Raw genomic sequence first — 10,000 nt, 5'->3', positions numbered from 1 at the left:
CTTTCTAACACATAAACATGAAAAAAAAATGAATAATATACGGCAATTCCTTACTACGTAGTAATTTTTACAAATATTGAAAAAAAAACAGAAATTGGTAACCGCAGTTAAATACCCAATATACCAATAACTACGTCGTATCTGACAAAAACAAAGTCATGCATGGGTAGCCAGATCATATAGACACACTTTCCAACACTAAACAAGCAAAAGTTTTACGACACTATTTGGCAATATCTTACGGAAAAATGACTTGGCAAAAAAATGAAAAAAAATGAAAAAGGGGCACTCGCGGTAAAATGGTCCTCGTGGTGATGAACGACATTTTAACTAAAAAAAAAAACATGCACATGGTAGCCAAACAATCCACCAAGACTTTCCACAACTGATAACCTATACAAGTTGCACCATTCTACGACAATTTCATAATACGTAATAACTTTGATAATTATGCAAACTACCTCAGAAGGGTAAACTCGGACGCGAACGACCCCGATGCGTCTCAGAAATCGGGGAAGGAGTACAGCTACAGCAATGCACATCTGGACACTACTAGAGCGTGTAGGGGAGACACCTCCTGCAGGTCGATCACCCACAAATTCAGTCACAGGGGTGAGTCACGTGAGAAAAACCTGTTTTTTTTTTGACGCTCGGGGTCGCAAACGACCCACCGTACCTATCCAGGGTTATACATCGCTGTTATCAAATTTATAGAAAAAAATAGCCATTTTGTGTTTATTAAGGAGACGTTGTTTTTGTTAGAATGCAAAAAATATGATGAAAATTGGCCAAACCTTAGACATAATTAAAAACATGCTGAAGCCTTTGTCCGGCCGTGGACTAGAAATGGCTGTATTATATATATGTATATATATATTTATATTAGAAACAATTGCATTTACTTTTATATATATATATATATATATATATATATATATATATATATATATATATATATATATATATATATATATATATATATATATATAATGTAGCCTTAACTAGTCCAGTGCAGGACAAAGGCCTCAGACATGCCTTTATTCTTGTCTGGGGTTTGGCAAGTTTTCATCATCATGCTGGTCAGTGCTGATAGGTGATAGTAGGAGATTTTTGTCTGCTCGTTCATAGCAAACCAACCTAGTATATGTGTCCCTGACTAGTACAGCTTTACTGCTCATGGCGACACGCAAACCCTTTCACTTCGTTAAGGTATCCCCACTCAGAAAGGATTGCTTCGATTATATGTCTGTGTAAAGTCCTTGAAACATCGTAACCTATTTTATGAGGTCATAAACACGATAATGTACATTTAATTAGCTTCATATATATTACCGGTAGTCGAGGGATTGAGTAACTACCTGTCATTAAGGTGTGACTGACAGGTGAGAGAGTTGATGGTTGGACCAAGTGGACCACGAAATTCAGACTTTTTTATCCACGATTAATGTTGGTCAGAGTTGAAGTTATTCATTACTTTGGTTTTGCCTTTTTTAATTCATTTTACGCTCTGTGCTGATTAATGCTAATTATAATAATTAATTGGACTTAGTTATTTTATAAATACAGCGACCACATGTCCATTTCTTGTGTATTTAATTTATTACTGATGTATTTTTTTATTTATCATATAATCAAGTTACTTATTAACGTAATAAAAATAATAATTCCTGATGTAATCAAGTTATATGTAATTGTAATACGGATGGCATTCCTTTGTATGTGCTTAATCTATTGATATAATTAAGTCATTATTAAACAGTCTTATATTACTGTCATTAATCAATCAAGTTTTAATATATTGATTCAATATTAAATGTAGTTCATTACTTGTTATTAATTTTAGGTGTAATTGTTATTCGATATTATTAATTCAGAAGCAGTTTTGAACATTTAAGTCTATTTTTGGCTTGATACCAATTATTGGAAAATCTCGAAATCTCTCTATTACCAATTCATAGTATTTTTATATCGTTCGTAAAAACATTATTTTCCTTTTGAGAAATAACTTTAAAAATGTTTTTAGATGCATTTTTGTTTTTTACAATCTCGATTTGTTCTCCCAAAATGTCTTGTCTTCATTTGGAAAAAATATTTTAATTGTTTACAAAACAATATTTAAGTTGTTTTCCTCTTTTAGTGAATGACTCAAAAGTGTCATTATTTGTGAATTGTATATTCTATGGACACTTTGAGTAATAACTCAATTTCTAATTTAGTATATATTTTGAATATAAATCAAATATGCGCTGGCATCACAAACTTCTGTTTGGTTGACTATGTTGACGATGTCAGTTCCAGGTCGTTTAGTGAGGAAATCAGGCTAGGTTTTTTTTATTTATAATTCTGTAGGTTTTTTATATAATTCTGTAGTTTTTTTTATAATTCTGCAGTTTTTTTATAATTCTGTAGTTTTTTTTTATAATAACCTAGTTATTTTATAATTCTCTATTTTTTTTATAATTAACTCGTTTCCCGTGTGGCGAATTGTTTCAAATTATGAAAAAGTAATAGAAGAAAACAATAGGTTTGCATATAGCAGTATCATGTTAAATTTCGTGGTGCTGAAGAAGAATGCAATGTTATTATTATACTGTAAATAGTTTTACACCAGAAGTCGGGTTAAATCCCCCAGAATTTGTGGTTAAATCCCCTTATGTTTTGTGGTTAAATCTCCTTAGGATTTGTGGCTTAAATCCCCAGAATTTGTGGTTAAATCCCCCTTATGTTTCGTGGGTAAATCCCCCTTATGTTTCGTGGTTAAATCTCCTTAGGATTCGTGACTTAAATCCCCAGAATTCGTGGTTAAATCCCCCTTATGTTTCGTTGTTAAATCCTCCTTATGTCTTGTGGTTAAATCCCCCTTATGTTTCATGGTTAAATCTCCTAAGGATTCGTGGCTTAAATCCCCAGAATTCCTGGTTAAATCCCCGTAGTATTTCGGGTTAGACCTAGGATTCGTTGTTAAATCCCCCAGGGCATATGGTTAAATCTCCGAATAATAGTTTAAATCCCCCAGAATCCGTGTTTAACTCCTCCAGATTTCGCGACAAATATCTAAGGAATTTTGGGTAAATCTCCCTTTAGAAATTTGATTAATATCCCCTTAATATTTTGGCGAAAATCCCCCCACAAGATTCGGTGATAAATCCTCTAGGATTTTCTGATAAATCGCCCAGGGTTTTGTGGTAAATCGCCCAGGGTTTTGTGGTAAATCGCCCAGGGTTTTGTGGTAAATCGCCAAGGGTTTTGAGGTAAATCGCCTAGGGTTTTGAGGTATATCGCCCAGGGTTTTGTGGTAAATCGCCCAGGGTTTTGTGGTAAATCGCCAAGGGTTTTGAGGTAAATCGCCTAGGGTTTTGAGGTATATCGCCCAGGGTTTTGTGGTAAATCGCCCAGGGTTTTGTGGTAAATCGCCCAGGGTTTTGTGGTAAATCGCCCAGGGTTTTGTGGTAAATCTCCCAGGATTTTATGGCAAATCCCCCCTAGGATTCGGGTGTAAGATTTGTGTATCTTACCTGGGGAGAGTGTGTTAACTTTACCTAATTTTATAAGATTATTTGTCAAAGGAAACACTAAACTTGAGGTCAACTGAATTCTTGTATTCGTTAAAATATTGTTGGTTAAAATCGAGTTAGTGACCAACAGGAAGATTCGACTTAGAGTAATTACGAGTATATACTTATTTAACACTTGAAAAATGTAATTTAAAAATCCTGTTTTTTTTCTTTAATTAAAGTCAATGAAACTTCAGATTTACGTCCATTAAATTGTCTTGATTTTGAAAATCGCTAGATGGAAATGGGCTAAAGAATGACACCTTATTGTTATGTTTTACCCCTGTTTGTGCGTTTGTTTGTGAACAGCTTCAGCTTCCTGGCCACAATTTTAATCGTAGAGTAATGAAACACGCAGGGATTAACTATTGTGTAAGAATCTCGTAATGATTAATTTTTTTGTTAATCCATTTACTCTGCAGTCGTCGTTTAGCCCGAGGAAGAGTTACAATGAGAAAGGATAACAAATGAAGCAAATTGGTTTCTAACGAAAACATTCTAAAATATTTATTTTAATGTTGTTACTGTTCATAAAATGTTTAATTTTTCTTAGTTTCTTTTCCTCACTTGGCTATTTTCCCTTTTAGGGCCCCTGGGGTTATATCATCCTGCTCAGAAATAAAAATGATGATAATAATACTGTATAGAATTAAGGTTTCAAATTTTGAATTCGTAAGCTCGTAAATTCTTCATAACAATTTATAATCATTTTTTTTTATACGGAGCTGTATTTATGACCTTATTGTCCCATTCATAAAAACCTTATCTAGAAATTAGGTATTTATATATTTTGTTTTAATTATAGTCTCTCAGAACTTATCTTAAATGGCAGGTTATTTTTAAATTCTTCTGTAAATTTTGATGCCTAGGTAAAAAGAATCTCTTATATGATATTGGTAACAATTTCAACATCTGGGGTAAAGACCTCTTCCCAGATGAGGTAGTTAGGCCATTAGAGAATCCAAGTACAAATGTTGATTGTTTTCATGCATCTTCTCGTAATTTTTCTGCCCCTTTGATATAACAAACCAACAATAATTGAAATCTCTCTCTCTCTCTCTCTCTCTCTCTCTCTCTCTCTCTCTCTCTCTCTCTCTCTCTCTCTCTCTCTCTCTCTCTCTCTCTTACTCAAAAGTGAATTTCGTAGGGAAAAAATCTAAAATTTTAGATATTTCATAAATTTTTTATCGCCAATTTTACTTTCTGTATGGTATAAAAGATCTTTTCGATATATATATATATATATATATATAATATATATATATATATATATATATATATATATATATATATATATATATATAGAGGTTCCCATATTTTGAAACCATCTGTAACTATTCTCGAGTCAGCACGAGTTGCTGGCTGCACAATATGTAGCAATTCTCTTAGATATTTTGGACGGCCGGTTCTGATAACTAGATGGGCTAATGTACATATTTTAAACTCAATTGCTTTAAAGGCAGCCAGTATAAATCAATTAGTGTATGAGTAAACTAATCTCTCTCTCTCTCTCTCTCTCTCTCTCTCTCTCTCTCTCTCTCAATGCGAAATATTTTTCGTGTTATGACTTCGATAGACAGTAAGGCAGACAACGAACATTTTACTAATGAAGAAATCTATGATAATGAATATTTAATAAAAATGATGAAATTAATATATTTTAAAAAATCTCACAAAGTTTTCACTAAACCGAGATATTCGTCTGACATCTAAACAAAAAAACTTTAGATTTTTAATTGTTCCTAAAGATGTTGAAAAGTTTCCCGTGGCATTAAAGGAGTTGTACCTCTTTGCACCAGACTGCAAAGAGTGGTTGCAAGTTTTGATGTGCATTTAAGAGTTTTATTGCTCCCAGACCCCCCTCCACCCCCCCCCCCCAGTGTTGTTATGGGTTTTGGCCAAATTCGTTTATATAAGTACATACAAGGTCGTTTACAGTAGGCCAGTGTTTTCACTGATATGGGTTGTGGTAAATTAGCGTTTCGTGTCATTGCTTTGAAAATCTCTCTCTCTCTCTCTCTCTCTCTCTCTCTCTCTCTCTCTCTCTCTCCGCCTTACATGTTACAATTAGATTGATTTATGGTCACTGAGAGTGGGTTGTGCAACAGCCTTAAACATTTAGCGAACAAGTATTTAAAACGAGAGAGAGAGAGAGAGAGAGAGAGAGAGAGAGAGAGAGAGAGAGAGAGAGAGAGAGAGATGCAATGGACTTGCTATAAATGCTAGCTGGATACAAGAGCTAGATTCCAAGAAATCTATTTTAGTCAGAATTTTGGAAATGTTACCATATTTCGTCTTTCACCAAGTGTACTAGGACACCTCGAAGCATTTAACAATAGTGGAGAGATCGATTTGATAACTATATTTTAAAAATTGCTAGAACTGTTTGGCTGAATTTTACCTGAGAGAGAGAGAGAGAGAGAGAGAGAGAGGAGGAGGAGGAGGAGGGGGGGGGGCTTCATAGTCATACCTTCATGGAGGAAAGGGGCTAGTTAGGATAAATTTTTCTTTGTGAAGCTATTTTCCTCAACACACACGGTGATATGTTATTTTTTTTTATAACATTTCGTTGTTATACTGATAATTTAAGTATTAAAAAATCCGTTCTTGGTCCTTTTAACATCTTGATTTATTCTTTCAGACATTGCTCGACATAACCAGCCTAAATAATGGAAGGACCATGAAGGGTGCTGGGCGCTGTCTGATCGGTCCTGGAGCCACGTAGTATCAGCTGGCATTAGGAAGAGACTCTTCAAAATATAGACAGTAAGTATTTTGAAAAATAAATTTTTTATATAATCATTTATATTTAGATGGTATCTTTTACTATCAAAAGACTTGTTGTATACTTAGGGATATCCAATGCGTGGATACAAGGATTTAGACAATTTAATGTTCATGTAATCGCATTATTTAATTCAATATTTTTCCGTGGGAAATTTTTGGTGGAAAATGATAGTCTCTCTATTACATGTGGGTGTGGGAATGGAGTTATTTTTTTTATATATATTTTTTGTTAGCTAATTATCTAATTGAATTTCGTGTTACGGTTTTTTTTATTACCTCCGCCAACGAAATTGGAAGGAGGTTATGTTTAACCCCTCTGTTTGTGGTTGTTTGTTTTTGTGTGTGTGTGAGAACACCTTCCTGGGCACAATTTTAATCGTAGAGTAATGAAATTTGCAGGGATTAACTGTTATGTTAAAAGCTGGAAATGATTAAATTTTGGAAGGTCAAGCAAAATGTCCAATTCACGTAATCAGCCATAAGTTTGGACATCGTTGTCACAGAGACTTCAAACTTGGTTCATATTTGAGTAAACCAACTAATACATGTATAGGTGAAAGGTCAAAGTTGAGAAATAAGCTACCAAAGCGGAGGTCTGCGCTCTACCGAGTGTCCCCCCCCCCTTAGTTTTTTTCTTTTTTAACATATATAGAGTTACACACGATCAATTCTTTTGACACATGAGCATCACCACACTACCAGCCCCCTTTCCCACACCCACAATCATATTCCTGATTACAATCTCTCTCTCTCTCTCTCTCTCTCTCTCTCTCTCTCTCTCTCTCTCTCTCTCTCTCTCTCTCGACTATATTTTCGTGGTCTCTTCGTGAACTAAACACGGTTTCAAGTTTCCTTAGTTTGATTGATGGAAGTTTTATTCCTTGTAATATACTTTTACTCTTTAGATAATACAATATCAACATTATTATTTTAGGTTAATTGAAGTACTAAATCCTTATATTTTGATACACACAAAAGTGTAATTAAAATGTACGTGTATATAATAGGAGAAATATATAAATCAAGGAAGGAAATTGAACTAATAATACAAATGAACTTGAAATTTTAGAGAATTAATTTTGTTAAACAAGTTGATATAAGTCTTTAATATATATATATATATATATATATATATATATATATATATATATATATATATATATATATATATTATATATATATATATATATATATATATATATATATATATATATATATAGTGTGTGTGTGTGTGTGTATGTATGTATGTATGTATGTATGTATGCATGTATGTATATATATACGTACCTCATTAATCACATTAGTATTTGTATCATGTTCATTGCCTGAACTTTTTTTTTCCCTAAATTGCATAAGTGATTTTGGACTCGTTTTATAAATAGGAAAAGTAGTCTGATGTCCCCATGGGGAAAGTTTGTGCAGTGATCACACATGTACACACACACATGGCTGTCCATCGAGTTGATGAGACTACTGCTTCTTTAGATGAAAACTCTGGTGATGATGATTAAATTAGTGTTGCTGTCACAGATGCCATATTGTGTGTGAGAGTTCAGATTAATCATAGAACCACAGACTTGGCCTTTTCCCATAGGATGATTTGGTCTTTGTTCCCTGAAGCGTTGCTTCTTTGCTAGGATTCTTTCGCCTGCTTAAAGTCTTGTTACTCCCGCTTAGCCTCAAGATCCTCCGGAATAATGTTGCATTTCTTAAGTGCAACACAGACAGACACACGCACACTGACGTATGAACTTTTAGATGCAATGTTAATTGTCAAACCATGTTTCAATCCCTGTATAAGTCTGGTCAGTTGTATGTGAGTGTGTTTGTAAATAGTTGTGGAAGTTTAGGTTTCCTATACAAGCCTGATCTCTGATGATAGTTATTTCAGAGAGAGAGAGAGAGAGAGAGAGGAGAGAGAGAGAGAGAGAGAGAGAGAGAGGTTCATCAGAGTGAAGACATATGAAGAAGCGTTTAGTTGAGGTACAACAAAGTTCTCATTGACCTTAATCAAAGGCAGTCTCTCTCTCTCTCTCTCTCTCTCTCTCTCTCCTTATCAACTTTATTCTTCATCAACTGTAGTTGGTAAATATTTTATTAAAAAGGCGTTACTATTCACACACGCAGTGCTTTAATAGATTCTTGGAACGTCAAATTGGTATATGATGATCAAAAGTTGAAGAGTGTCGTGTGAAAATTTTTCTTTTACAACTTACAACATTTCCTGACTTATTTCACACCCTTCCTCTTATAAAACCACCTTCCCTTTTAAAACCCCTTCCTTTTGAAATCTCTTCTCTTTTAAAGCCCCTTCCCCTCTAGAACCCCCCTTCCTCTTTAAAACCCCCTTTCCCTTTAAATACCCCCTCCCCTTTAAAACACCCCCTTCCCCTTTAAAACACCCCCTTCCCCTTTAAAATACCCCCTTCCCCTTTAAAACACCCCCTTCCCCTTTAAAATACCCCCTTCCCCTTTAAAACACCCCTTCCCCTTTAAAATACCCCTTCCCCTTTAAAATACCCCCTTCCCCTTTAAAATACCCCCTTCCTCTTTAAAACACCCCCTTCCTCTTTAAAATACCCCCTTCCCCTTTAAAACACACCCTTCCCCTTTAAACACTCCATCCCCTTTAAAATACCCCCTCCCCTTTAAAACACCCCCTTCCCCTTTAAAACACCCCCTTCCCCTTTAAAACACCCCTTCCCCTTTAAAATACCCCTTCCCCTTTTAAAACACCCCCTTCCTCTTTAAAACACCCCTTCCCCTTTTAAACACCCCCTTCCCCTTTAAAACACCCCCTTCCCCTTTAAAACACCCCTTCCCCTTTAAAATACCCCTTCCCCTTTAAAACACCCCCTTCCTCTTTAAAACACCCCTTCCCCTTTAAAACACACCCTTCCCTTTAAAATACCCCCTTCCCCTTTAAACACTCCATCCCCTTTAAAATACCCCCCTTCCCCTTTTAACCACCCCCTTCCCCTTTAAAATACCCCCTACCCCTTCAAAACACCCCTTCCCCTTTAAAATACCCCCTTCCCTTTAAAACACCCCTTCACCTTTAAAACACCCCTTCACCTTTAAAACACCCCCTTCCCCTTTAAAATACCCCCTTCCCCTTTAAAACACCCCCTTCCCCTTTAAAATACCCCCTTCCCCTTTAAAACCTCCCTTCCCCTTTAAAACAGCCCTTTCCCCTTTAAAACACCCCCCTTCCCCTTTAAATACTCCCTTCCCTTTTAACACCCCTTTCCCTTAACAAACCCCTTTCCCTTTTCAAACCCCCTTCCCTTTTCAAACCTCCTTCCCTTTTCAAACCCCCTTCCCTTTTCAAACCCCCTTCCCTTTTCAAACCCCCTTCCCTTTTTAATTTCAACAATTAACTGTAAAAGATGTGAACAATTAAAGTTGGTAAGAATCAAAGTCGATAATATGGTTTGTAAGCGAAGCTAAGTTTAACCTTTTGCACATTTCTTAATAGATCACTCTTTAATTAAGGTTCATCAGCAGGATGTTGTTCAACTCTTGATCTACAAATAACACTCTTAGATGGGATTGGATTTTTGCATTTGGTCTAAAAGAATGTCAGGAGGCTTCAGACCTACTTTTTTCTACTCGCAGAATTTGGTTGAGATCGACACAATAACAGTGATGAAATATGT

The 10,000-nt window shown here is 35.3% G+C and overlaps 2 long non-coding RNA genes across 2 annotated transcripts in view; both read left to right on the top strand.

The window, feature by feature from the left end:
• The window catches only part of LOC137633405 (uncharacterized), a 360,609-nt gene that overhangs the window by 88,637 nt on the left and 261,972 nt on the right, over positions 1-10,000 (top strand). The gene's annotated exons all lie outside the window — the stretch shown is intronic.
• LOC137633936 (uncharacterized) overlaps positions 6,194-10,000 on the top strand; it is a 33,946-nt gene continuing 30,139 nt past the window's right edge. Inside the window, exon 1 of the long non-coding RNA XR_011042362.1 lies at positions 6,194-6,320. This is a non-coding gene — a long non-coding RNA (uncharacterized lncRNA). The remainder of the gene's footprint in view (positions 6,321-10,000) is intronic.

This window comes from Palaemon carinicauda, chromosome 43, assembly GCF_036898095.1.
Source record: "Palaemon carinicauda isolate YSFRI2023 chromosome 43, ASM3689809v2, whole genome shotgun sequence".
In the NCBI taxonomy this organism is placed as follows: domain Eukaryota; kingdom Metazoa; phylum Arthropoda; class Malacostraca; order Decapoda; family Palaemonidae; genus Palaemon; species Palaemon carinicauda.
Note: the sequence above shows the minus strand (reverse complement) of the source record. Positions and strands in the feature narration are given on the sequence as shown.